Source organism: Microcebus murinus, chromosome 7 (genome assembly GCF_040939455.1).
Source record: "Microcebus murinus isolate Inina chromosome 7, M.murinus_Inina_mat1.0, whole genome shotgun sequence".
NCBI classification, from domain to species: Eukaryota; Metazoa; Chordata; class Mammalia; order Primates; family Cheirogaleidae; genus Microcebus; species Microcebus murinus.
Window position 1 is genome coordinate 10,353,870 of NC_134110.1, and position 20,113 is coordinate 10,373,982.

A 20,113-nucleotide genomic window follows, 5' to 3' on the forward strand; every position below is an offset into this window, starting at 1 on the left:
CACTGGTCAATATTCCTGTTTTTGTGCCAATACCATATTGTTTTAATTACTACAGCTTTGTAGTATACTTTGATATCTGGCATATTAATGCCTCCCATTTTGTTTTTGTTGCCTAGAATTGCTCTTGATATTCGGGGTCTTCTTTGGTTCCATACGAAGCGTAAAATTATTTTTTCTATATCTGTGAAGAATGCTGATGGGATTTTAATAGGTATTGCATTGAATCTGTAGATCAGTTTGGGTAGTATAGACATTTTGATGATATTGAGTCTGCCGATCCACGAGCATGGTATGGATTTCCATCTGTTTACATCCTCTGCTATTTCCTTCCTCAGTGTTTCATAGTTCTCCCTGTAGAGGTCTTTTACCTCTTTGGTTAAATATATTCCTAGGTACTTTAATTTCTTTGTTGCTATTGTGAAGGGAATTGAGTCTTTGATTTGGTTCTCAATTAGATTGTTGTTGGCGTATATGAATGCCTCTGATTTCTGTGTATTAATTTTGTATCCTGAGACTTTACTAAATTCATTGATCAGTTCCAGGAGTTTCTTGGTTGAATCCTTGGGGTTTTCTAGATACAATATCATATCATCAGCAAACAGTGAAAGTTTGACCTCTTCTGCCCCTATTTGGATACCTTTGATTCCATTTTCCTGTCTGATTGCTGTAGCCAAGACTTCCAGCACTATGTTGAACAGAAGTGGAGATAGTGGGCAGCCTTGTCTGGTTCCAGTTCTAAGTGGGAATGATTTCAATCTTTCCCCATTCAGTATGATGTTGGCTATGGGTCTGTCATATATGGCTTGTATCATTTTTAGGTATGTCCCTTCTATGCCTATTTTCTTAAGTGTTCGTATCATGAAAGGGTGTTGAATTTTGTCAAAAGCTTTTTCTGCATCTATTGAAAGGATCATGTGGTCTTTGTTTTTGCTTCTGTTTATGTGGTGAATTGCATTTATAGATTTACGTATGTTGAACCATCCCTGCATCCCTGGGATGAAGCCCACTTGGTCGTGGTGGATTATTTTTTTGATAAGTGTCTGTATTCGGTTAGCTAAGATTTTGTTGAAAATTTTTGCATCTATATTCATTAGGGATATTGGTCTGTAGTTTTCTTTTTTTGTTGCATCCTTTTGGTTTTGGTATCAGAGTAATATTCGCTTCATAAAAGGTGTCGGGGAGGTTTCCGTTCTTCTCGATGTTGTGGAATAGTTTCTGCAAGATAGGTACTAGTTCTTCTTTGTAAGTATGGTAAAATTCAGGTGTGAAGCCATCTGGACCGGGACTTTTCTTTTTAGGGAGATTTTTAATTGCTGTTTCTATTTCAGCTGTTGAGATTGGTCTGTTCAGGGAATCTATTTCTTCCTGGTTGAGCCTAGGGAGGCTGTGTGTTTCTAGAAATTTGCCTGTGGGGCAAGGCAGCCACAAAGCAGAAATGTACCAGGGCCTAAAACGGGCTCAGTGGACCTGCAGCCTCACGGCAGTTCAATAGAAAGAAGCTGAGATGGCCACAGGCAGAAGTGGCTGGACGAAGGTCCCGGGTTCAAGAAAACATCACGGTTGGCATCCAAGGGCACTAGCACTCAAGACTTATACTGTCAGACCCTACAAAAAAGACACCTGCACTCGAATGTTTATAGTAGCACAATTCACAATTGCAAAGCTGTGGAAACAACCCAAGTGCCCATCAATACATGAGTGGATTAATAAAATGTGGTGTATGTATACCATGGAGTACTACTCAGCTTTAAGAAACAATGGTGGTATAGCACCTCTTGTATTTTCCTGGATAGAGCTGGAACCCATTCTACTAAGTGAAGTATCTCAAGAATGGAAAAACAAGCACCACATGTACTCACTAGCAAATTGGTATTAACAGATCAACACCTAAGTGGACATATGGGAATAACATTTATGGGGTGTCGGGCAGGTGGAAGGGGGAGGCGGGATGGGTATATACAAACATAATGACTGAGATGTGCAACATTTGAGGGATGGTCACGCTTGAAGCTCTGACTCGAGGGGTGAGGGGGGCATGGGCAACATACGTAACCTTAACACTTATACCCCTACAATATGCTGAAATAAAAAAATATTTTTAAAAAAGACTTATACTGTCAGTAGGGATTTCCTTGTTCATTGAAATTTTAAATTTTATAATATATGATATCAAGTATTATTTATCATGGAGGCCAATTTGCCAGTTTCCATACTCTCCTTTCAAAACATTTCTGCACACACTTTCCCATTGATTGGAAGAAATAACCAGTGAAATGGCGACAGTATTTTTTGCAATTCTCCATCTAACAGATAATAAGTGTCTTGACTGACATCGCACAGCTGGCTGGAAGGCAAAGACCACAGCTGGGATGGACGCTCTCCAGCGTCCGAGGGGATGTGAGGAGGATTTCAAATGAAACGGAAAACAATCCAATTGCAGCTTTAAAATCTTGATCTTTTTTAAAATGCCAGCTTCTCAGCTCCCGAGAATACCAGAACATCAGAGGGAAGGCCACTGTGGGATTGCCGTGCTGGCTACTTTCCGATGACATTTTCCTGGCCGTTGGACCTAGAAACAACCAAAAATAATTTGGGGAATGTGCTGAAATTATCCATCAACCATCTACTGAGCCCACACTGTTGTAAAGGAAACAGGACTTGACGCTGGGGATAGGTTAATGATACTAGAAGATTCCATTCCCATGTACTATATTTCTAACATTTTTCTAAAATCCTCTGTCCCAAAACATAAACCATCTTGTTTTCTGGGCATGCTGTCAGGACAGGAAACTGAAGCACTAAATTTTCTTCCAAAAAAAAAGATACAAAATCCACATGAATAAAATACATTTGTAAAGAACTGAAATAAATACGAGATAGTTAATAGCTAACATTCGAGCCCACAATACAGGCCAGGCCCAGTTCTGTATATTTTACATGTATTAACTCAATTTGCACAATGACCCAGTAAGATACTATTATATCCCCATTGGGACAGAAGGGCTAAGGAGCCTGCCTGAGGTCACACCTAAGGGTGAAATGCGGACCCCACCCCAGCATCCGGCAGCCACAGTCTGTGCGCTTAATCATTGCCTTTCACGCATCAAAAAACTAGATCTGACAATGATGACACCACTTGCTAAGTGAATTCACAGGTTTAATGGAGTAACAGGTAATACTGATGGCTACATTACAGACCATAACAAATCATATTGAAATTCATCTAGAACAGTAAGTTTGATGCAGCATATGATTTTAAAATAATGATGACAGTCTTGCCACATCACATTTCCAAACACGTTACCTAACAGCCATTTATCAAACGCCTGTGCTAACTGGGTTAAAAACGAAACCCACCTGGCTGGCGGTGGTTTAGAACAGAAATACAGAAATAGTGCTATGGACTGCATGTTTGTGTGTCCCCAGAATCCGTACTTGGAAACTTAATCCCCAGTGTGATGATATGGGGGGGGAGCTTTGGGAGGTGATCAGGTCAGGAAGGAAGAGCCCTCGTGAATGGGATTAGTGCCCTTACAAAAGGGACCCCCGAGAGCTCACCCGCTCGTTTCCTGCCGCCGTGTGAGGACAGGGGGAGCAGCCGGCCTTCCGCAACGTGGAAGAGGGCCCTCCCCAGAACCCACCCACGCCGGCATCCTGATCGCAGACTTCTAGCCTCTGAAAACACGAGAGGGAAATTGCTGTTGTTTGTAAGCTACCCAGGCTATGGCATTGGTTATATATAGCAGCCCGAGCTGACCAAGACAAATGGATTCAATTTTTCGTAAGTTCTTTGTTTCTAGTAAACCAGAAGTAACTTGATAATGCAGTGCTGACTGCTGGGATTTTTTTCATCCAGGCCCTCTCTGGCCCGTGGAAAAGCCTGACTCTGACCACGTATTCTGGGGGCCTTTCCTCGCTTCAGAGCCTGCAGGACTTTCTCTGCTCAGGGTCCAGTAACACAGAGAGGGCGCAGGGGTTTCTCTGACAAGCCCAAAGTTGGCCCAGTGTCGATGAGCTCATAGGTCCCCAAGGGGCCAGGCTGCCCCCAGGTTTGCCAGAAACCAAGAGCTGTCCCAGACGGGCTCCCCGAGACACTTCCCTCCCTGCCCACGGGGAGGACAGCCTGAGAGGCTGCTCCCCCAGCCTCGTTCGGGGCCCAAAGCCCTTACCTCCGGCTCCTCCCTCCGTTTCTGCTGGGTCCTCTCATTGTAGGGTGTACCTGTCAGAAGCTGTCAAGAGCCTCAAGAGAAGAAGGAAAGAGCCATCAGAGGTCAGCTTACATTTTCCAGCGGAACACTGAATTCCTAAAAGAAAACCTCAACCTTCAGCCCTTCCCACCCCAGGAACTCCTGGCAGGAGAGCCCAGGACCCAACCAGGTGGCCGGCAGCCGCCGCCCAGTCTCCCAGAGAGAGACTCAGAGGGCACCAGAGCCCCAGTGGCTGCAGGGCCACCCCGAGTCCTTTCCACCCCGGCCTGGAGAGCTCACCTTTCGCGGCCTACCTGCGGCAGCCTGCCCCGCGGCAGGGCCTGGCAGTACCGAGCCGGAACTCCCAGAAGCTGTTCAACTGACTCTTCCTTGGCAGAGGCAGGGCCCCGCCTCCTGGTCTGCAGCTGCGGTTCCGACACAGGACGTTAGGCCTCTCGTGTATCCGGGCCCGCTACCCACCCAGGGGTCATTTTCACAAAGGAAATGTCCCTCCAGCTGTCAAACCACCCTCACCCCGAATCTTCCTTGACGTTGGGTCTCCTCAGGAATGCCACATCCCAGATCCTCTCCTCTTGCCCACCCGCCCTGCTCACTCGCCGTCCCCACCCTCGTCTTGTCCCCAACCCCGCCCCCGTCCCCAGAACAACAGTCCTCAAAGTCAGCAAACGCCCCTAACACCCAGGGGCACGGAGGTCCCTTTGCCCCTTCAGGGTCCCAAGCTCCGCCCCGCTCAGAGCACATTCGCTAGTGGTCAGGAATATTGTGCCAGAGACTTCCCATTAATAGAAAAAGAGTTCACTCTTCCTGAACCCAGTTCCCCAGGCCCCCAGGCCACGGGACGCGGGCTGTCACCTGCGTGGTAGACTCCTCGGTTCGCTTCTCATCCTTCACCCCCTGGGGGTCAGGGCTCTCTCTTTGCCTGCCGGTTGCCGGGATGCAGGGGACTCTGTGGCGCTAAACCGAGGTGACTGTTCCGTGCCCGACAACATGCGCTGGTGATTCTCCTCCAGAGATGGGGGCATCTTCCTCGGTGACCCCAACTGTCCCTCCTCGACGCCTCCCTCTCAAGACTGCCTTCACCTCAGAGTTCTGAGGAATCCAACTTTCTAAGCAGGAAGTTCTCTGCCCTGTATCCTTGGCCAGAGGCCAAGTTCGGCCAGTTCTTGTCAGCTTCCAGCGGTGGGTAAAGGGACTGGGCAGCTGTGTGAAAGGAAGTGACTTGGGAGGAGGTGACTTGATGGATGAGACCCAATCCCCTCCCCCGGGCATCTGCTCCCCCGGGTCTTGGTTTGCCCTTTCCCAGTGGAAGTCTGGTGCAGTTAAGTCCTCCTGTGTCTTCCCCGCTGGCCCTGAACGTGGCAGGAGCCCTCTTGCTGTGCCTCCTGGGTCACCTCCTGCCTTCCGCCTGGGCTCCATGTCAGAATCACCAGTGTCTCCTCAGAGGACGCCCAGCAGCCAACACCCCCCCCCTTTCTATTTTTGCTGGGGGCCAGCCCTGGTGTAGCAGAGCATCCACACAGAGGAAACCGCAGCAGCCGCACCCAGGCAGCGAAAGGCACTGTTAGCTGCAAACCGGCCAGTTGGGACTCACTCCTCAGCTCCCCTTCATGGGCTTCCCAAAGAAGAAATTCCAGGATTTCAGACTCCTGGGGCCTTCAGTCACTGAACTCAGCGGCCCCACCTGGGCACCTGGCAGCTTCACCAAAGCGACAAGCTTCTCGGGGGTGGGCCCCATCCATTCTGACACCACCACGCAACGGCCACCGTCCCCTCCGTCTGGTTGTGGGTGAGTGTGCCCACCCGACACACTCCTCGACACCCTGCCTGGGTCAGCAGGGAAGCCAGGGGCACAGGCACAGAAAGAAGTGGAGGGAGAGGAAGCCACCAGCCTCCCACCGAGCCTTGCTTAGGGCTCTGGGGAGAGACGGCCCAGAGTCAGAGGGTCAGAGGTCTTTCCTGCTATGGAGGTAATGGTTGGAATTCACATAAACTCTCTAAGCCTGAGTTTCCTTGAGGATAGAAGGAGGACGCCCCTGAGTGCTCCTCTGGGGTAGACAAAATAATGCCCCCACCAAAGATGTCCATGTCCTGCTCCCCAGAACCTGTGCATATGTTATGTCACGTGGCAAGGGGGAATTAAAGTTGCAGGTGGAATTTGGCTTGCTCACAGATTAACCTCGAGATGGGAGATTATCCTGGGTTCCCCGGGTGAGCCTTTGGTAACCACAAGGGCCCTTACAGGTGAGAGAGGAAGGCAGAGAAGTGGTCAGAGTCAGAGACTAGTTTGAAGATGCTGACTTTGAAGATGCAGGAAGGGGCCTGGAGCCAACGGAGGCAGGGGGCTCTAGAAACGGCAAAGGCAAGAAGGTGGTTCTGCCCCGGCTAGACCCTCGTGAGGGAGCGTGGCCTCGCCGACACTTTGATTTTAGTCCAGTGAGACACAGTTTGGACTTCTGGCCTCCAGAACTGTAAGATAATAAATTTGTGTTGTTTTAACCCGTTCGTCTTGTGGTAATTTGTTACAGCAGCCGCAGGGAACTAATCCACACCAGCATTTCCGTCGGCTGCACTCTGCTCGCCACACTCCTCCTCCTCCTCCTCCTCCTCCTCCTCCTCCTCCTCCTCCTCCTCCTCATCCTCATCCTCCTCCTCATCCTCCGGCTCCGAGTCACGGCGCCCACCGGCGCCAGCACCACTGCGGGGTCAGGATCCCAGTCCCGGCGCGGCCTCATTTCAAATACTCGTATGCTCCAAAGAAACACACGACTGTAACGTCCTCTAATTTGCAGAAAAGCCTTGCCATTTTTAAATCACCGCCATTCAAAAACAACGAAACGTTTTCCGAGCGTTCTCACGGTGCCTGGGACCGAGCCGGTCCCTGGGGGGCTCAAAGACAAGGGGACGTCATCCTTTCCCGCCAGGAATTCACTGTCTAGTTGGAAAAAGAAACACAGAAGCCACGACCCGGAATCCTCCACGTTTCAGAATCGAGGCTGCAGTCGGCGTGACCCGGGCTCGCTCTGTGCAGACAGCAGGCGGCAGGAAGGGCGATGTTGATCGGCCACGCCTGCCTGCACACCTCGTGACATCAGACACCCGAGCAGTGGCGGCGGGCTCCCCGTGGGGACCACCTGCTCGTGCATGCGTGTTTGGGCATTTTTTTAAAAAAAAAAAATCTAATGAATAATTCTTAGTCACAGCCGGGACGCTGGGCCACTGAAGGATCTTTTCTTGTTTTACTTCTTTCGAAGTGCTCCGCTCTTCATGCTTGTCTTCTGTCAGAGGTCGGGGGACACCTCCCGTCACAGGGAGCACTGGAGAAGACCACGGCTTAAGAGCAGAAGCACGAACAATAATACATCCTTTGCCTTGTGCCCCCTCTGCCTTTCCTGATTCTCACAATGGCATCTCAGACTCACGTACATGTTTTATATAGATGGATGGGACAAACTCAAGGAGTTGTTCCTTTTTGGGGGGGGGGGGTGGAGGGGAGAGGGGGGGACCTGAGTAGGATTATCATTAGGACCTGAAAACAAGTGTGCTGCACCGAGGACGTACTGACAAATAAATTTAATTTTTTCCCCTCCCAAGGCAAACAGGCATACTTTTTGGATGGAATGTCCAAGAAACTGTAATTTTTAACAGCCTTGTGAGTCACCTGTTTCCACAATATAAGTTTTGGTTTTTTTTTAAATCTAGCCAGGTAAGACAGCATATGCAGAGTTATGAGTCAGATGGACGAGATCAGAGCTACAATTACAGGCTGTCCGTAAACAGTTTTACAGGTGGGCAATCTTCCCCACGTCCATTCTTTAGCCTGAGTTTCTAAACCCACGACATGAAGAAGTATTGCCAAGACCCAGCAAGGAAAGACCCTGGTGGCTTCAAAGGTTCCAACACTAAACACTCGTCCTGGGACCTCAAACACAGAACGTGGCTCGTCGGACGGTGGGCTCAGCCCGGAGCCCACACCTTGAGCAGCACCCACCTGGAATTCTCACCCCTGATTCTAACTCCGCTCTTGTTTCTTGGGTGGGCCACTTCTTGATCCCAGCAGGGAATGCCTATGGGGCTTTGACGTGGCTGAGGCATAACCCCCCAAAAAAGCACAAAGTCCCCGAGGCAAGAAATTATAGAGGAAATCTGCTTCCAGGTGAACTAAGTCCCTCGTGTGTCCCCATAGAGACGTGGTGCTTTGGGAGATAATTTGAAGAGCCAGTTGCCGATGCCAATCACTGCCACTTAGGAAGAGCTAGCAAAAGACACTAATAATAATCATGAGAATAAAAACTTCCTGGTTACTTTCAAGTTTTCAGAGCATCTGTCAAAGCCAATAATGAAAGGTGTTGATGTCTGTCCTGTCTGTTGTACTGCACTGTACTGTGTATCTCCTCTTTTATTTCCTTCCAGTCTCTATCCCTTGCCAACCACGTTGTTCCCCAGTTGATCCTCACAAGGACAGGGCGGTGGTTTCCCTCCCAACATGTCATTACTTTTCCTACTGAGCCCAGTGCCTCATGGCATCCAGCCTCAGGGATATGCCTCTCCTGCAGTGATTCTGCCAGTTCATTCTTCCTTTGAAAGACCACCACCCTAACTCTCAAAGCAGCCACAATTCTCCCCTTTCCCCTCGCTTCATGTCCCCACAGGGCTCTTCATCTGCTTTATTCACCGTGGCATGGAGTACTTCGGTTAATGCACCCAATCATGATAGGCCTACGCATGCCAGGTCTCAGTCAACCGGCTAGCATGCTCACGCCAGCAGCAACGTACAAACTCATTTGCCATGACGCCACATGATTCAAAACACCATGGTCAAATCCAAGGACCCAAAGAAGCAAAGCACACAGGGTCGTCCTTGGCTCATCCTTGGGTAAAATGTAAACTCCAGTAGAGGATGGCATCGCTCCAGACCGAGGAATGGTGTGCAGCAGTGTGGGGTAGTGTCAGTCTGCAGGCCCTTCAACCTGGGCTGGGTGGGAACATTCTTATGAGCAAGGAAAGATATGAAATGCATATTCCAGAAGGAGAGCGTCTAAGCAACGGACAGAGAACGGGGCAGATGCTGAGAGTGCTTGCGGCACATTCAACAACGCAGAAGACCTTTCCTGTGGGATTGGAGGGTGTGTGTAGGAGAGTGGAGAAATGGGATGTAAAATAGGGCATTGGGAGCAGACTAAAGCTGAGCTAAGCGCAGGACTTTATTCTGTCAACAGTGGACACTGAAGGGTTTGGAGGCAAGGGTGAGGTATTCCTGCTGAGCGAGGTTTAAGAAAAATGACTCCAAGAGGGTCATGGGATGGATGGGTGGATGGAAAGATCTGAAGGCAGAGAGACTGTAGAGGGTTGAAGGGTGGCCCCCAAACTTTCATGTCCGCTCAGAACCTCAAAATGTAACCTTATTTGGAAATTGGGTCTTTGCAGATGTTGCTAGTTAAGATGAGGTCCTACTGGATTACGGCGGGCTCTAAATCCCATGGCTGCTGTCCTTATAAGAGGAGGAGAGGACATGTGAAGACACACACACTCACACCAAGAGGAGATTGCTATACGACAACAGAGCCAGAGATCGTCACCATGCATCTACAAGCCACAGAGGGCCGGGGGTTGCTGGCAGGCACTAGAAGCTAGGAGAGGGCACAGGAGGGGTTCTCCCAGGAGCCCCCAGAAGGAACCACGCCTGCTGGCATCTTGAGTTCGAACTTCCTGCCTCCAGAACTGTGAGAGAATAAATTTCTGTTTTTTTTAAGCCACCCAGACTGTGGTAATTTGTTACAGCAACCCTAGGAAACTAATATAGAGACCAATAAAAAAAAAAAATCCAGCTGGAGTACAAGCTACGGAAATAACAGCTGAGACAAAAATAAGGCCTTGGAAAAAACAATTATTTGGAAAGACTAATCAATGGGAATAATCAGGAGAACAAGCAAGCTTTAGGAGGAAGATATGACTCCAAATTCACAGAGAGTGGGGTGCCCATTTCACTCTGGGGGGGCCAGCTCTCCAAGGTGTGGATTTCCGGGAAACTTATGGTCCTCAAAGGTGCTCCTGGGGGACAGGAGCTAAATTTGGATTCCAAAACTTGCAGTCAGACTGGAAGCAAGGCAAGGAGACGTCTGGCAGCCCAAAGACAAGTAACTACTTATTGAAAACCAAATTATCTTGTTTATTTCTTTTTTGTTGTTATTCCACATTCTTTAGGGAAGAATCTCTCTCTCAGTAGAAATGCCAATGGTATCACCCAGTATATTATTTAGCAACATATCTTTTCATTTAATATTTCTTGAATACTTTTCTCTATCCAGGCTACTACTCTTCCAAAATATCCTTTAAACCAGTGGTCCCCAACCTTCTTGGCACTAGGGACAGGTTTCATAGAAGACAATTTTTTCACTGGGGGAGTGAGGGGAGGCTGAGCTCAGGTGGTGATGCGAGTGATGGGAAGTGTCAGTACATACAGATGAAGCTTCGCTAGCCTGCACTCACCAACCACTGACCTGCTGCTCCCCTTTCCTAGCTGTATGTGGACGGTTTCATATCTGATTCTCTGTTCTGTTCCATTTGGTCTATGTCTCTATATTTGTGCCAACACCATGCCATTTTGGTTACCATAACCTTGTAGCATAGTTTGAAGTCTGGTAATGTGATGACTCCAGATTTGTTTTCTGCTTAAGATTGCTTTGGCTATTCGGGCTCTTTTCTGGTTCCAAACAAAGCAGAGAATTATTTTTTATAGATCTGTGAAACATGACACTGGTGACTTGATAGTGATTGCATTGAATCTGTAAATCACTTTGGGTAGTATAGACATTTTAACAACCTTGATTCTACCTACCCATGAGCATGATATGTTTTTCCATTTGTTTGGGTCATCTGCAATTTCTTTCCCCAGTATTTTGTAGTTCTTAGTAGAGAGATCTTTTACCTCCTTGGTTAACTATATTCCTAGGTATTTAATTTTCTTTGTAGCTATTGTGAATAGTATTGAATCATTGATTTGACTCTCAGCTTGACTAATATATAGAAATGCTACTGATTTGTATACATTGAATCTAAGACTTTGCTAAATTTATTTATCAATTCCAGGAGTCTCTTGATGGAGTCTTTAGGGTTTTCTGGATATAGATCATATCAGCAAAAAGTGAGTTTGACCTCCTCTTTGCTGATTTGGATACCCTTGATTTCCTTCTCTTGCCTGATTGCTCTGGCTAAGAATTCCAGCACCATGTTGCATAGAAGTGGTGACAGTGGGCAACCTTGTCTTGTTCCAATTCTTAGGGGGACTGCTTTCAACTTTTCCCCCTTCAGTATGATGTTGGCTGTGGGTTTGTCATATATGGCTTTTATAATCTTGAGACATGCTGGGCTTTGGGCTCACTGGCCATGTAGCTACCTTGAGCCATCGCTCAGATTGTCTCCTCTGCTCCTCTCTCAGGACCCCAGGCTGAGCCACCCTCCCTGGAGCCATCACCTACTCTCCTATTTTTCCCCAAGATGCCACTCACACCTCCTAAAATGCAGCTCATAGGAGGGTTAGAGGCACTCACAACCGTCTTTCACTCAGTAAGTTGGCATCATTTGAGGAAGTGAGTTTTAATGACATGGGTGGAGAGCTAGGCATAGGAGTGTCAATTGATAATAGATTTTCCTGGAAGTATATAATAAAATCTGATATTGAAAGTTGCCTTTTTTTAAAAAAAATTTGCCCTACCTTCTGATCCAGAAATTCTACTTCTAAAAATTTATTCTAATAAAATACAGTATGTTTACAAAGATTAGCTAGAAGGATATTCATCATATCCTTATGTATGATAGCAAAATAAAACTAAGTAGCATGTAAATATTCAAGATGGAAAGTTAAATAAATTTTGGAACATTCATGCAATGGAGTATTATCTAACCACCAAATCTGGTATTTGTAAAGTACCAGTTTTTGTAAAGTATCAGTTGCCTTCAGGGAGAGGAACTCAGTGGCTCAGAGGCAGGGAATAAAAGGGCAACTTTTCACTGAAGGTTCTTTTACACATGTTGCATTTCAAACCATTTGAATCTCAGCTATTAGAAAGACAGGGAGGTAAAAACGTAAAGGATATTTTGGAAGAATAGCCTGGACCGAGAAAATACTAAGTGAAAAAAGATCTGCTGCAAAATAACATACTGGGTGATTATCATTACTAAAAAAACAAAACCAAAAAAGTCTGGAAGGAAATTACTCCAAGGTTTAATGAGTTATGTTTCTAATGGATGGAACTACAGGTGTTTTTTTTTTTTTTCTTCTTACTTATATTTTCCTAACTTACATGCAGTATTTGGAGGATGGAGCAATAAACATTCTGTTAAATTCTTTAAAAATGATCTAACCACTGATCTTGTGCTTTGCACTTTCTCTCCCCTTCCTGTCTTGGACGAACTTCTACAAGGAATAGAGAGACTGTCTTCCACTTCCTCACCTCCCACCCTACCCCAACTCTACCCCAAAACACTGCCTCCTCCCATCTGTGGAAGCCTGGCTTCCACACCCTCCTCCCCTCTCCCCCAGAACTGGCCTGGCTAGTGACCCACCATTCCTCCGCACCTCCCACCCTCTCCATTGCCAAATTCACCAATGTTTCCAGCCCTCCTCTCTCTGGCCTCTATGTTATATTTGTGTTCAGTGGATTCAACAAACATTAATTTAGCACCTATTATGCATCAGACATAGCTTTAGGCACCTTAGGGAGACAGCAGCCCTTAAGACTGGTCACTGCCAGTTCACAGGCTGGGGGAAGGGTGGAAGGGAGGAGAGAGGGGGTCATACCACCCCCCAGGCACATAGGAGCATCTGCTCCTGATTCTCCACCAAGCTCCCCACCTCCTCTGCCTCTGTCGTGTTCTCTCTCCCGCCCCTAATATAGCTGTCCTCAGGAATCTGTCCTCACCCACTGTCCCCTCACCCTCCCTCACCTGTGTCCTTGACTCTGGTTTGGGAAGCCCATTAATGCAACAGACACAGCCACTTCCACCTCCCCTGAGCCCACAGACACCGTGTGCCACTATCACCCCCACCTCCCAACTCTGTTCCTTAGTTGATGACACCTGCCCAGGGCCATGTGGCACATGCAGCCCCCTACCTCCTCCACTCCAGTCCTCCTGCCCCTCCTCTGCCCTCACTGAGGCTTTTCATCTCCTGCCTGGTCCATTGCAGTGGCCTTCTTTCCAGCCCCAACTCGTGACCTTGCTTAGATCTGTCCCCTTCAGACTGCAGCCGGGGGGCTCCACCAAAAATGCCCATCTGACCCTCTGACTGCCCTGCTGCTTGCCAGAGTCTACGAGATCATACCCGGCGTGGGACAATCCCCTCAGTCCCTCTGCAAACCCAGCCTCTGCTTGTTTCCTCGATGAGCAGTGCCCCGTGCCCCCACCTTGCTATGTCACGCACCTGTGCTTTCCCCTGGCTGCGTTTCCCACCCCACGCCTGGGCCACCTCTGGGCTCCCCCACAACCCACTCCCAGCCTGGCTAATCCTTTCTTCACCAGGGTTCAGCTCAGGCTCTCCCTGCTTGGGAGCACAGGTCCTGGATGGGTGGCCTTCCTCTGGGGTCCTGTCACAGACAGAGCAGAGCTCTCACTTAGTCACGCTGAAGTTACTACGGCACTTGCGTTTACTTCCAAATCAACTCTCAGCCCCGCTAGGACAGCCATTCTGAATAATCAAGCCCTGTAGCTCCAGCTCTCAGCACAACGCCTGGCCAAGGTGGGCGAGGAAGCTGGCCCGGTTGGGGGAGCCGTTTCTTAGGTCTGAAGGCATGGGAGCCATTGCAGGTTCTGGTGACCATGTGGTAACCGAGAGCCTGGGCACCCCACGATGGCCCCAGCTGGGAGGAAGACAGCATGCTGCCCAGGGCTGCTCCAGTGTGTCCCTTGCCTGCGGTTCAGCCAACGCCAGAGAGGAGGCAGGCCAGCCTCCTCTCCCATCCCGGGGACACAGAGTTGATCTGCAAGACCTTGGCCCACCAGGACAGTGAGGCTGTGTGCGGCCTCTGGCAAGAGAGCTCTTCCAAGGCACCCAAACCTAACACGGGGACCTGCAGAGCAGAGTCCCAGCCGGGCTCAGTGCCCTAAACTTCAGGAACTAGGAGCCTTAAACCACAGGCTTTAAGTCTTAACCTCCAGATGAGGCTCTACCTCGCCATTGTATTTTTACGTGCACTAAAAGCAGGGCCTCTTTCCATCTCTAGAATGCCCTCTCAGGTGCTGACAGAGGATAGGTGGTGACACTGAGGAATTGGGAGGTGTCCAAGGAGTGGGCAGCCTTTTCTCCCACATCCCTCCCCCCCACCCAGCCCCACTTGCACCCCCTGAAAATCACAAGGACAGCAGAGCCCAGCAGCCCTGGGAAGTAGGACTGGGGGCTGCCAGAGGCCCGGGTCCCTGGGAGGGGTGGCATGGGCACTTCAGTCTCAGAGACATCAGTCTCCTCTCCCTGTTGCCATGAAAAGAGAAAGCGGTTGATTAAATCCAGCTCCTAACTCCTCACACAGCCCTGCCCCAGCTCTGTAGGCCACCTGCCTAGAAGGACAGGGGAGCCATGGCAGAGAATGGCTGAGACCAGGGGCAGGAGAAGGGCCACAGGACGGCCAAAGACCCCAGCCAAAGCCCCTCTGTAGGGCCTGCCGAGGCTTCCACATCAGGTTTTTCTTCAGCTAAGACAGGGAAAGCCCTTGCAAAATGAGAAGGTGGGACTGCCCTAACACCCGCATTAAGTTATTAGATTAATCCATCACATATTCACTGGGCATTTCCAGTGTACTAGCTGTGGGGTCCCCACAGAAGGGTGTGGTCCCCATCCTCAGGGCCTAATAAGTCCCCTGGCTGCAGAACCAGGGCACCAACCCCCGAGAATTCTGAGGAGGGAAAATTCCAGTGGCAGTTGAAAGTAACGGCCGGGCGGCGAAGGCCCTGCACAGTAGAGTCCGCGGTTGTGGGAGGGGCACAGAGGCGGGAAGGGCCTTGCCTGGGGCTGCAGGGGAAGCTTTGGGAGGGAAGAGGTCAGCAGAGAGCGGGGCTGAGGGCTCTCAAGGAAGAAGGGGACAAAGTCAGGAAGGAGGAAGCGCAGACACCTGGTAACCAATGGCTCTAGCAGCAAATTCTGCCAACTTGTGTGTACGTTTGGGGACCTGCCCGATGATGAAAACTCAGAGGCTCTGAGCCAACCTGCTCTTTCTCCTCCCTAAAGGGACGAGCCACAGCTGCCTCTGGTGCTGAGCTATAGGTGGCTACTGCAAACCCACATCAAGTTCATGCCAAACGTGTGCGCTTTTCCTACAGAAACAGATCAGCAACAGCAAGTGCAAAGGGGCTGGCCGATGACGAGAGTGAGGAGGGGGCGTGTAGAAGAGATGTCTGCACACAGTCGTGTGGCCGCATGTCCATCCTACGGTGTACTGAACCCAAAAGACCTTGCCCGATGGTCTCCGTGATGTTTCGAGGTGCCCCTAGGCTAAAGAAATAACTAGTAGTTCTGTCGATAGGTAGTTAAGTCCAAATGACTCAATAGTGTAAGGTCTGACAGATGTCACTGTGGCCACCTGGAAAATGTTAAAGTATTTGGTGGCAGTCCTGTGAGTTAGCTGTGGTGTCCTTGGGTGCCTTGGCACAGAATTCGGGAACCATAAGCACAAACCCTGGGTTAGGAGTCCTGGTTGAGTCCTTCGGCACTTACTACCTACTACCAGAGCGGGAGACGTTAGGCATATTCGTCACAAACTTTTATAGAGTAAAATTTATGTTAAAAAGAGCTGCTGTACTGCCAATATGGCTTCTGAATTAGTTGTTCTGTTTCTCCACATAATAACCAGCCTTCTTGGAAATCTCTGTCCATAAGGAATAGTTTGGTGGACTCAAATGCACACTATGAAAGCTGAAGCATCTGGAAGGGAGCCCCCAAGGGGTCCAAGTTCTTTCCCCCTTAACACAGAAGTTGAATCTGCAAACTGCACCCCATTTTGAAGCCACGATAGCAGTGAAATTCCCTTTGGAATAGTTGTGCCCAGCCTCTTCCCAGCCATCGCTGTGCTCTGCTCCCTGCCTCTGTTTCCACGCTTCCCCAGTGACGAGACTGGGGCCTCAGAGGAGCCAGAGGTCCTGGTTTCAGTCCTTGTCCGGTCCCTTCGCAGCGCTGGCCAAGGACGGTCTGCTCGGCCAGCGCCCGTGGAAACAGTGGTGAGAAGCGGCCATTCCTGGGTGGTCACGGCGGCCCCAAGGTGCCCTCAGAGGTGGTGACGGCGATGACAAGAACAGAGAGCCTTGCTCTCTCCCGTCATACCCTCAGGAATGAATTCTGAGTCAGGATCATTTCTTATCTTTCCCAAATGGGAATAAGCTAAAGTTCCAGTTGGCGGAGTCCCTGGTCCGGGAAGTAGCTCTTGACTTAGCCACAGACCTGTCGCCAGAGTCTATGTTTGCTTTTTTTTTTTTACTTATTTATTTATTTCAGCATATGATGGGGGCACAAATGTTTAGGTTACGTATGTTACCCTTGCCCCACCCGAGTGGCAAGTGCCCATCAATACACAAGTGGATTAATAAAATTCGGTATATGTATACCATGGATTTCTGTTCGGCCACAAAAACCAGTGGTGATCTAGCACCTCTTGTATTACATTGTTTTTTTAATCCAGCTAATCCTTCCGCCCTCTGTGTGGCTAGCCCTGCAGGGGAGGGAGGGGAAAGGGGAGGCTCCCCGTCCAGGGGGAAGTAGGAGGGATTTTGAAAGAAGCAGAGAACAATGAACGCTTTAAAAACCAGAGCTTCCATTTAATCCGAGAATCCCGAAGTCAGTTATTCCTGCATGCTGGCCACACCTCAGGACAGACCTGTTCTTTCTGGGTTCCACAGCCATTAAGCGAGCACAGATAATTCTGAAATCTTTGGTTAAAAAAAAAAAAAAAAAAGAAACACTCCTCTAAGTCAATTAAGCATGCATGTAGTATATACAGTCAAGGCAGCGTGCTGGACAGTCTATCGTTTTTTCCTTAGTAAAAAGTGCCATCCCCCTGTGCAGCCTCCCCTCCCACCCTGACTGAGGAAGGGCCCGAGTTGTGCATCCTAAGCTGCACACTGTCACCAGGAGGCAACACACACACACGCACGCATATTCTTCCCCTCTCTCGGCATTCTGGGTGCTGTTCTCCCATCGCCAGTGACTCGTGGAGCATCCCTGCAGCGAACAATGAACGTCTTGCCCTCTTTTCTCTTTCTCTAACGCAGCCTGCAGCTCTCCGCGGTGCCTGTTTTGACTGAGGAATCAGGACGTGCCCCCTCCCCAGACCCGTGGGCTCTCTCTAGTGGTCTGGGCAGGAAGGGGGCCCCCAACCCTGACTGCTCCCTCTCTTCCAGGGGCTCTTGAATTTCCCGCTTTAGCAAGCGCAAGCGCCCAACCCACCCACCCACTGAGCTCAAACTCCAGCATGTCCTGGAAGCCCATCGACGTCTACTGACAAAGCCCCGTTTCCCATCTGTCTCCGCACGGTGCGGTTCTCTCAGGTTCCTCCGGGCTCTCCCTTTCCAGCCCGCACATCTCAGGAGCTAACGTGAGCCCCCGAAGCAATGCAGAGCCTCGGCATTTAAACAGCTAGAGCCACAGCTAGAGCCACGCCTCGGGTCCTCTAAAGGAGATTTCCCCTAACAGCCCTACCCACCCGGGGCTCAACGAGGGGGTCACTTAATTCCAGGAAGGGACCAAAATCACTGTCGGGCCCTTGAGGTCAAGAGGATCCCTGCGCCCTGGTTCTGACTCTTCCCCACTCGGACTTGGGCTTCCCGGCTCCTCCAGGGCCGGCTGGGCCCAGGGTCGATGCTCTGGTCCCCGCTAATGACTTTCGAACTTTTTGGACCACACAAACCACAGTAAGAAATAAGTTTAATAAACTTTTTTCGTCACCACTCAGCACAGCTATTTAGATGTAGGTATAGGCATGTGCGGGGATAGAGGGACACATAGCTGAGAACAGCACTGACCCCCCCTTGTGTAAGTGACACCCTGAGGTTTTCGTTCTTGATGCGCTGTTTCCCAATGCCGGCTGCAAACCACTAAATTGATTTCACAACCCACTAATGGTTTGCAACCCACAGTATGAAAAACGCTGCTGTTCGAGACAGGCGATGTGTTTTATTCGGCCTTGCACGGCAGCCTTTTATTCCCAAGGGATACTGAAGAAAGTTCCAAATCAGAACTGGTCTAAGAGGCCCCTCTCCGCCCTCCATGGCCGCCTGCAAAGGCTGCCGGGAGTCCGGCTGCTCTGCCGTGCGGGCGGGTTTGCTCCCGGCACAGCCTCTGGGCACACCGGGTCCAGCCGCGTCCCTACCCATAGCCGTCTTCGCTGAATCTCTTTCCTGCCGCTCCCCACCCACCTCTCCTCTCCTCCCTGTCATTCACGAGATTGGGGGTGGAGGGGGTGAATGGTAGCTTGAGCCCCGGGTGGCCCGAGGCAGCCCTGTGGGAACAGAACGGGCAGGGACAAGCCGGCACGTGAGGGAGGAAGGAAGGTCACGTCCTGCTCCCGGGTGGGGGCTGGTGCTGCCCTCGCTCCATGTTGGTCTGTGACATTCACACAACTTGGATGGTATTTGTCGTGTCCCTGACACAATTTCTAGCCCCACCTGCTGCCCCGCTGAGCTGTAGCCAGGTTATCTGGGCCCCTCGGCCTGTCTGGAAGCTGGGGTTGGTGCCACCAACGCTCGGCACAGTGACAGGGATGCCCGCTCAGGCAGCTCTGGGTCTGTGTTGTATTCCCTGTGGCTGGATTCAGAGAGTTTCCCCTTTTCCCTCAGGAATACCAGGGCCACCTCTCAACTCTCTTCTTTCCTCTCGTAGTTTCTCCCCACTCATTTCATCTCAGCCCAGGCGTCTTCGGTGCAAACTCGACGTTGGCGTTGAGAATGCGGCTGTCCAGTTGAACCTTACGATTGATTCCCCTAGACCTGCTCCTGTGGGGGGAGGTAGGAGAATCTTAAACCCACAAGCCAGCAGCAAACACAGTCTTCAAGCCCTTTGTTCAAAGCTGAGGCTTCAGAGAAGCATAAAACACAATCCATGCCCTCAAGGAATTTACAGTGTCTTTGGAGAGAAAGACGCCTATAAATATAGGCAACCACAGGAGGCAGCCAGAGGAAGCTAATCCGTTTGTAAGGTCCCTAAAGAATACTAGGGAGGAGAGTCCTTGGGGGGCAGACGGGCTCCCCCGTGCAGGGGGGCTCAGGCGGAGTCAGTGGAGTTCCGTTCTGTCAATGGGTGTTGGGGGGCAGCAGGGTGCTCCGAGACAATGGAGGGGACTTTAGGACGAGATCTGGAAGGAGCGTGCAGAGAGGCCGACACAGAGCAAGGGAGGGAGGCGGGGGCCGCAGGTGGGCTGGTTCTCCAAACCGAGTTAGAGAGTTTGGACTTTAATCTGTGGGCAGTGGGAAGCCGCGGCCGTGCCCAAGGTTTTGAGAGCCGCAGGGGAGCAGGTGCCCAGCCGCTGCCTGCAGAGGAGAGTGGATTGTCAGCAGTGTAGGAAGGGCGGGAAGGGTTTAGGCTGCAGACGCCCGGGCCCCACCGGGCTCTGGACCGATGTGAAGACTGCGGCCCTGCAAGTGTGGAGACGGCGCTTCCAGGGGGCCGGGGGAAGGGCTCAGCGTGATGTGTTGACCACGCGCATGGGGCCACCTGTGAAACCCAGGCCTCCAGTTTGGGAGGACAGGGCACCACGACGCAGTGGGGGGTCAGCCACCGATGGACAGCACAGTCGAAAGAGCTGCCGTGCAGGGGTCCCGGCGGTGGGGTTCCATAGAAACGCTCCATCCTGGAGGTCACTGCACAGAAATGCTACCCACCCGAGGGGTGGGTCAGCTCGTCGGCCCCCTCTTCTTCTCTTCAGGCATCAGAG

General features: G+C 50.4%; 1 long non-coding RNA gene across 1 annotated transcript; it reads right to left on the reverse strand.

The window, feature by feature from the left end:
- Positions 1-2,122: 2,122 nt before the first annotated feature.
- Positions 2,123-5,144, reverse strand: LOC105867232 (uncharacterized). Its single transcript, XR_001152241.3, has 4 exons — positions 5,061-5,144; positions 4,488-4,612; positions 4,170-4,240; positions 2,123-2,569 (listed from the first exon to the last, which is right to left on the reverse strand). It is a non-coding gene; the product is annotated as an uncharacterized LOC105867232 (long non-coding RNA).
- Positions 5,145-20,113: the final 14,969 nt, after the last annotated feature.